The sequence below is a fragment of the Setaria italica genome, chromosome I (genome assembly GCF_000263155.2).
Source record: "Setaria italica strain Yugu1 chromosome I, Setaria_italica_v2.0, whole genome shotgun sequence".
Classification (NCBI taxonomy): Eukaryota; Viridiplantae; Streptophyta; class Magnoliopsida; order Poales; family Poaceae; genus Setaria; species Setaria italica.
In genome coordinates this window covers 14,377,546-14,385,853 of record NC_028450.1, presented here as the reverse complement: position 1 = coordinate 14,385,853, position 8,308 = coordinate 14,377,546, and positions in this window count along the sequence as shown.

Genomic DNA, 8,308 nt, shown 5'->3' with positions numbered 1-8,308 from the left:
TTCTTGATAGTGACCTCATTTAGTGCGCGATAATCCACGCACATCCTCATGCTTCCATCTTTCTTCTTGACAAAGGGTACTGCGGTGCCCCACGGGGATGAGCTAGGCTTGATAAAACCACTCTGCTGCAGTTCCCCCAACTGTTTCTTCAATTCTGCCAACTCAGATGCTACCATCCTATAGGGTCTCTTGGCTAGAGGGGAGGTTCCAGGAATAAGGTCGATTACAAACTCTATATCCCTGTCTGGGGGCATTCCAGGTAGTTCTTCAGGAAAGACATCAGGGTATTCACTCACTACCGGGACCTCTTCTATGGCCTTGATCTCCATGCTAAAAACCATGGGGTCTGGGCCACTTCCTCGAGTGTGACAGGTCACTTGCACACCGTCTCGATTGGTCAAGTGCACTACCTTATCAGCACACCCTATATGACCATCATGCAGGTTTAACCAATCCATTCCGAGAATCACATCTATCCCTTCAGACTTAAGTACTACTAGATCCGCTAAAAATTCTACCCCACTTAAATTGATCCTTACCCGGGAACAACCTAGTTGACACCGAATGTCAGCTCCAGGAGTTCGGGTTAATAGGGGTAACTTTAGTAGTACATGCCCCAGAATCAAAAAGTATTGTTGCCAAGTCTGAGCTAACTAGAAACTCAGCAAGTACCACGCCCTGAGCTTCGCGAGCCTCTTGCGCACTGATGTGGTTGACACGGGCTTGTCCAAATGACAGCTGGGGCGACCTCATCTGCTGGTTGTTATTGTTGTTGGGGTTGTTGTTGCTGTGGAATGGCACATGGTTGGCTCCTGACAATGCTGCCCTTGGTCCAGCTACTGAGTTGGAGAAGGCCAACGCTGTTGGGTTGTTGGCATATGGGCAGTTGGCGATGAAATGCCCTGGCTCACGGCAGTTAAAGCATGCACTGCTGTTGCCGGTGACTTGGCTGGCATTGCTCTGTGGGGCCTTAATAGGGTTCTGGCTCCTGAATGGGGCAGTGGTCTGATGAGAACCGGATGCTTGGAACTGGGTCCGGTACTGCATGGGAGCTTGGGACCTGCGCAACGGGTGACCGAAGCTTCTCGGCTTCTGGAATCGGTCCTGCTGGTGAACCTTGCTTTTCAGGAATCGACATTTGTTGTCCCTCCGCTCATCTGCCTTGGCCCTCTCAGTCAGGATGGCCATGTTCATCAGGGTGTTGAAGTCGTGGTAGATCTGAGGAGTAAGCAGGGTCCTCAGTTCTGCATTCAACCCCTTCTTGAACATATCCTGCTTCTTCTCGTTCTTGTCCACCTCCTCTGGAGCATAACGAGCCAGCTCCATGAACTAATAGGTGTACTCCTCCACAGACCTGTTGCCTTGGCGAAGTTCACGGAACTCATCCGCCTTGCACTTCATGGTGGCTGCGGGGATGTGATAGCGATGGAACTCCGTCACGAACTCATCCCAGGTGATAGTGGTGGCATCCTGGGCGGCGGAGCAGTAGTTCTCCCACCAAGCTAGAGCAGTCCCAGTGAGCTAGTGGGCAGCCAAGAGAACTTTATCTCTGCCCCTCACAACCAAATGGCTCCAGCTTCCTCTGAATGACTCGCAGCCAGTCATCTACGTCCAGAGGGTTGACGGACCCGCCAAAAGTGGGTGTCTTGGTCCGGGGGAAGTCCGTCAACTTCTCATTCATGCTCTGCCCGCGGGGCCTCTGGCGAGTAATGGCGTTGGCCAAGGCTTCCAGCAGAAGGGTCTGGTTGTTCATCACTTGCACCAGATCAATGACCGGTGGGGGTGGTGGTTGCTGTGCTCCCACTTGGCTTTCTCCTCTGCCCTCAGGCTGACTTACTTCCTGTTCCTCAGGAAGCACTATCGGAGGCGGCTCGTGTCTTTCTGGCTGCCTCTCAGCACTGGGGTGGCATGGGCCTGACTCGGGGAGGTCCTGGTAGCACGCTTGGGAGGCATCTGTAGATTGAGCGAAATTTTATGAGACTAGAATTTAGGTTTTAGTGATCTTTAAGATAATTATTTCGTATTTTTGAAGAGACAGAATCCACCTCCTGTCGACAAGCACACAGACTAACAAACAACAAGCACAAACGATTTTATTTCTTTTGCCACGGGGGTACAACACTTCTAGGGTAGGGCCAAAACACGCACTACACGACTGAGTACAACAACACAACTAAAGGGTACAACTCTAAGCTGCGGACCGTGATGGCTTCCTTCCCTTGGGTGCAACTTCTGACTGGGCAATCTACTCGCGGGGTGAGTCTTCTCCTTCGATGGAGTAGTCTTCCAATGGAATGAGGAGGGCCAGTACCTCATCCTTTAGAGTCCCACCCGCTGGATGGGGTTTCGGCGCCTCTCCATCGACCACCTCAGAGCCTCTTTCTGAAGGCGGTGGTGCTGGCATGGCATTAGGGCTCTTCCACTTGCTAGATCCCTGGGCGATGGGGATTCCATCAAGGATCGGGGCCTCTTCATCCTCAAGGGCCACCATCCTCCTTCTGGCTCGAATGGTGAGGTGGGCATCCTTCAATTCCTTTTTGCTTTGGGCGGCCGCAGCTCATGCCTCGGCGGCTGCTAGCTTCACTGGAAGCCTCCTCACCATAACCTCTGCGTCCTCAGTTCTACGAGTCTGCTACTTCAGCTTTGTAGCCTGCTTGTTGTAGAGCTTGTCCAGGGTGAGAAGGTAAGCGGCCATGTGGAGCACGGTGGGGTCGTCCTCGCGCTGTCCATGTCCTTCCAAGGTCCTCACCCAGGCCAGCCAGACCGGGCAGTTCTTCTTGACAGGCGGGTAAAACCTCATCAGGGTGCGGCCGATGTGCCTCTCATAGATCTGCCACAGGAAACGTAGAGCCTTCCAGGCTGCTAATTGATAAGTGTCCTTGTGTCGGAAGCCGGTGGCAGTCACATTCCATGGCTGGATGTTGGGGTAGCGGCTACTCCTCCCGATGTAGATAATCATCTCACACCGAGGGGTCCCGCGGTCCTCGTACTCCCTGCTGGTGTACTCCGGATGCTCATAAATTCCGAGGTGGTCTATGCAGGCGAACAGCAACCTGGGAAAACCAGGCTCCTCCAGGCAGTGGCTGTTGACCCATCCTTCTTCGGCCATCTGGAAAAGAACCGGGGTGTAAATTAGTTTTGCAATAGAGCAGAGGTAGGAAGAAATTTTGTAAGTCATTTATTTTGGTCAAAAAGGGCTATTCCGATCCTGAGGTTGCGTCCTACAGCCAACGACGGCTCTGATACCACCTGAAGCGTCCCCACATTAGCGGAGACTAAATGTGATGCAAATATCAGTCCCAGGAGGCTGATAACACATTTACCCAATAGATAGTTCAATTGCCGTACAACTCCCGAGGGAGTGGGCGTGAAAGCCACGCCGCGATAAGAAGCAAATAAACAACAGTGACTAGCCAAGCGACTGCCAAAAGACAGCACTCGGGACTACATGGCAGCAGAAGCATCTTGTGAAGGCCAACACCACAGGCAGCGTTGGGTGTGGACACAACCTCCTACTCAAACTCCTCGTCGATGAAGTCCGGGTCTTCCTCTGTAGCAACGAGGCAAGGGTGAGTACAAAAGTACTCAACAAGTCCAACCCCATCCACGGAGGGGGATACAATCAAGAATATGCATAGGATATATCAAGAATAAGGCTAAGGTTTATTTGCAATAAAGCTAGATTTTCAACACATGCACGGGTTCATTTTCGAAAGAGTTTTCGCAAAGCTTTTCCTTTAGTAACCGAAACATTGAGTGGGGTTGATCCTACACAAAGGATCCAAATTTTATTGCTATCGGACTCCCCGTCCGCCATAGCTCACGGCACAACTGCCGGACACTTCCGAAATCCAACACACGCCATAAAAACCATCCATCTCCAAGTGCTAGTTATGTGACCAAGCCGTAACTCGTCCAATGCCATGGACACGGCTATCCGAATAGGTTTTAACTCTGCAAAGGTTGTACACTTTTCCCACAAGTAGGGTACCGCAGCACGATCACCTTAGTACCGGTGCGGATCCTAACAAAGCCATTACCCACCTTAGCTAAGACTGACTAGTCCACATGGAAGCGACCAAGGGGTTAACAACCTACCAACAAGGCCTTAACTAGGACTTAAGTCACAAAGATCTTATCCCTTTTCCATCGGCTCCCGTTGCTCACCAGCTCACCCGAAGACTAACAGTTTAGCTAGTGGGATTTATGCTAAGCCGTTGCCCATACAACGGTCGAGTGGTTGCACGATAGTTGAATTAGGCAAGATGACACATCAACTCAGTCCTGAACCATGACAAGATGGATATCCCCCAACCTTGCTCAACCACTAAGGTACGAGCTCAACATTCTGGCATTTCACACAAGAAACACCCATCCATCTCATCTAAGCATTTCTTGCCTTTATACCCGAAAACCCATTTTCTCATTTGAAAACACTCACACATTTATTCTCTAAATAAACCATTGTAGTCATCATTGAATTTGAGTAACAAGGTCCTAAGCATTCTAGCAGCAATTATCATCCAAACAGAGCAAGTCATATTTAGAGATAATGGTAGGACAACAAGGAATAGTCATAACAATCAAGGGGTGACTATCCAACCATATCTTGCAATAAAACAATATGCACTTTTATAAAACATGCGAATAGGTTGTGTTTGAAAAACTAGGAATAAACATGCATCAAAGGGTGAGATTGGACTTGCCGTCCTCAAAGCCTTCTGGGAGTTCTTGCTTGTGGTGCTGGTCCTCGGGCTCGGGCTCGCGGTCAAACTCCTCGTCGTGTTCCTCCTTGGGTACTCCGCGATCTACGGCACACACAAACGAGCACACAATAAATAAAAAGAAAAATAAGATTTTACCCGTTGAGCTCCGAATAGAGAATGCGAATGGAAAATAGATAGGATGAGTATTTTCATGAAATTTGGATATGCCTTGGCGGAGGTATTCTGGAGGATGACGTGGTCGAATTTGGGACTAATTGGAGGAAGTTTGGCACATGGAATGATGAGTTAACGGAGTATTAGGGGCTTAAAAGAGGGTTTAGGACTAAACCGCGAGAAACCAGGGACCTATTTGTAAATATTTTTGGAAGTGGAAGGGCACATCCGTGAAACAACCTGGGAGAGAGGTGTAAGGGTTATTTCGCGAAATAGGGGGAAGTGGGGGTTAGACCAAAATTTGGGGAAAATCCTATCTTCTTCCTCCCTGGTTACCCAGGGAGAATGGGGGGCGGCTCGACGGCGGCGAGCCCCACGGTGGGGAAAGGTGGAGGAAGGTGAGGGGGCTCCGTTTTGCCCCTTACCTTGGGCGTGGCGGTGGTGGGAGAGCTTCGGCAGGTGGTGGATAGGGGCGGCGGCGCACGGCGCGCAGGTGGCGGTTTGGGCGCAGGGAGGCGGGTGCTAGTGCCCGAGAGAGGGGGCGGAATGTGGTGGTGGTGGCCGGGGCGTCGCCCTTCCTTTTACAGGCCGGCGGGGAGGCGGGGAGCCGGCCGGTGAAGTGGGGGCCAGCGAGCTCCGGCGGGCGCGGGTAGGGGCCGGCGACGGGAAGGAGCCGGCGGCGTGCGGCGCGAGACGGGGGCCGGGCAGGCGCGGGTGTGCGCCAGGAGGCACTAGCGTGCAGCACGGGGCGAGGGCCGGCGTGGGCGGCAGGCGCGCCGGCGGGGCTGGGGCCGACGGGGCCGGCGCCGGGGGAGAGCGGTGCAGGCGGGCCGGGGCCGGAAGGGCCGGCGTGTAGGCACGGCAGGGGGGCCCGAGGCGGCCGGGGACGGGCTCCAGGAGGAGGCCGGGCGCTAGGGGGCCGGGCGCCAGAGGAGGCCGGGAGGATGGCGCTAGGCGCCAGGAAGAAAGGAGTGGCGCTGGGCGCGACGAAGAAGAAAGGAGGAGGCAAAAAGAGAGCAAGGAAGGAGAAAGGATGGAGAAGAAAGAAAGAAAGAAAGAAAGAGAAGGGGGGAAAAGAAAAGAGAAAAGAAATGGGTGAGAGAGGAAAAAGAAAAGAAGAGCCGGCGGCGATTGCGGAGGACGGTCGGAGCACGCGCGGCGGTCTGTCGACCGACATACGGCGAAAATTACGGGAGGGGGTAAAATGATGGCTGTCGGCTTTGGGTGCCAGGACGGCAAAATTGCAGGGAAGATTTTGGATTTTCGGGAGCTCAACGGTAACAAGATTTTGAAAGTGATTTTTAACAGGTGATTTACGTTGGTGATTTTTGCGGATGTTACATCCTTGTTGATAGTTTTGTCAAAATGAACCCCTGTAGTTGGTGCTATGTTTTCTTTTTTTGTCAACTTGAGGATTCTGCCCTGACAGTCACATGTATTGGTAAGAGACTTTAGCTCGTAATTCACGTTATTCTCAGCCACAGTCATGCGTATTTGAAATTTCCATAGAAAATTAGTAACCTTTTTCCTATTTTTATGAATGCTGAATCAATACCCTGTTTCATATTTGTAAGCGGATATCAGATGTCTGTTGCTGTGACTGTGAGTTGTGGCTGCTCAATTGCTTACTTGGTTGTTTATGTGTTGTCTATCTGGATTTAGGGTGACTTCGATATGGCTTTTTTGTTAGATATTGTAGCTACATGCAGTGCTTACTTTTAAGTTAGTTGAACAATCTGTAACTAGGTATGACCTCTGAATGTGGGGGCTGGGCCTGATTTCCTTCTAGATGTGAACTTTTCTATTTGTTTTATGTCCAATTTTTGTTTTATGAGGGATCAAGACAGAGAAGAGAGGTGAGACCTTTCATGTATGTGCATGTATATTTGCTGCCTCAATGATGAATTGAGTGAGAGAATTCTAATTGGAATAATACTAATTTTATCCATTTCTGAAACAAGAAATGTGCCACCTGACCAGACTGGCAAATTTGATATCACTTAATTTTCCACTAGAGTTCAGCACTGTCGTGCCTGGAGAAATGGTGCGGCAGAGCTTACCTCGAGGTCCTCCAGACCTACTGAAAGCCTGGTGGACTAGGTGCGGCAGTTCAACACTACCGCGCCAGGCCGAATGGCACGGCAAGCCTCTACTGCCGCATCAGGAGGAGTAACACGGTAGAGCTTACCTTGAGGTCCTCCGAACCTACTGAAAGTCTAGTGGACTAGGTGCGACAGTTCAGCACTGCCGTGTTAGACCGAATGGCGTGGCAAGCCTCTACTGCCGCGCTAGGAGTGGCACGACAGAGCTTACCTCGAGGTTCTCCGGACCTACTGAAAGTCTGGTGGACTAGGTGCGGCATTTCAGCACTGCCACGCCAGGCCGAATGGCGCGGCAAGCCTCTACTGCCGCGCCAGGAGGAGTGGCGCGGCAAAGCTTACCTCGAGGTCCTCTCGACCTACTGAAAGTCTGGTGGACTAGGTGCGGCAGTTCATCACTGCCGCGCCAGGTCAAATGGCGTGGCAAGTCGTGAGCCTACTAACACGTGGGCTTGCCTGGTGTGGGAGTTAAGCGGTAGTGCTTTGCTTCTGCCCACTACAAACACTACGGGAAAGCTAAAAATTGCCGAGTGTATGTTTTTTTGCCGAGTGTTTTTTTTCGAGCACTCGGCAAACAAGCTCTTCGCCGAGTGTCAAGCCAAAAACACTCGGCAAATAAAAAACACTCGGCAAATCAGGGCTTTGCCGAGTGTCAAATAAAAAACACTCGGCAAAGAGGGGGCTTTGCCGAGTGTTTTTTTACACTCGGCAAAAAAATATTTTTTTCCTCTTTTCACCATGAAATTTTTTCTACTCCCCACATACAACATGTGGTACTCCATGTTAAAATTTGGTATATTTTTGGATTTATTTGCTATATTTATTTAACTAATTGCATTTTAAGGAAATTTTTGGTATAAGTCAAATTTGAACTTCAAGTGATTCAAATTATGGAACAAAATGAGTAGAAAAATGATATTCATCTTATTTGGCCCAACTTGAGACCTGACCCATGAAATGAAAAGAAATTTCGAACATCTTGTTCAGGAAACACGACCATGAACATGTGGCAGTAGTGTTTTTAAATTGTAAAAAAAACAAGCAAAGTCTGAAAATCATGAGATTTGTCATGATGTGATGATATAATACGTGGAGGCTATGGAAAAAAATTGAGAAGGTTTTGCACATTTCATCATGTACAATGATTACAAACCGAAGCATCTCAGAAGAAGAATAGTAACTTTGAGAGGATTCGATAAGATTTAGAGTCGAAGTGACGGTCGAGTTTGGTTTGACTACAAAACTTTTTGTATAGTCAATAGAGAACATATATTGGTTCGTGTGAAAATTTGGTATTTTTTTGAAACTGTTGGATATTTTTTAATTTTT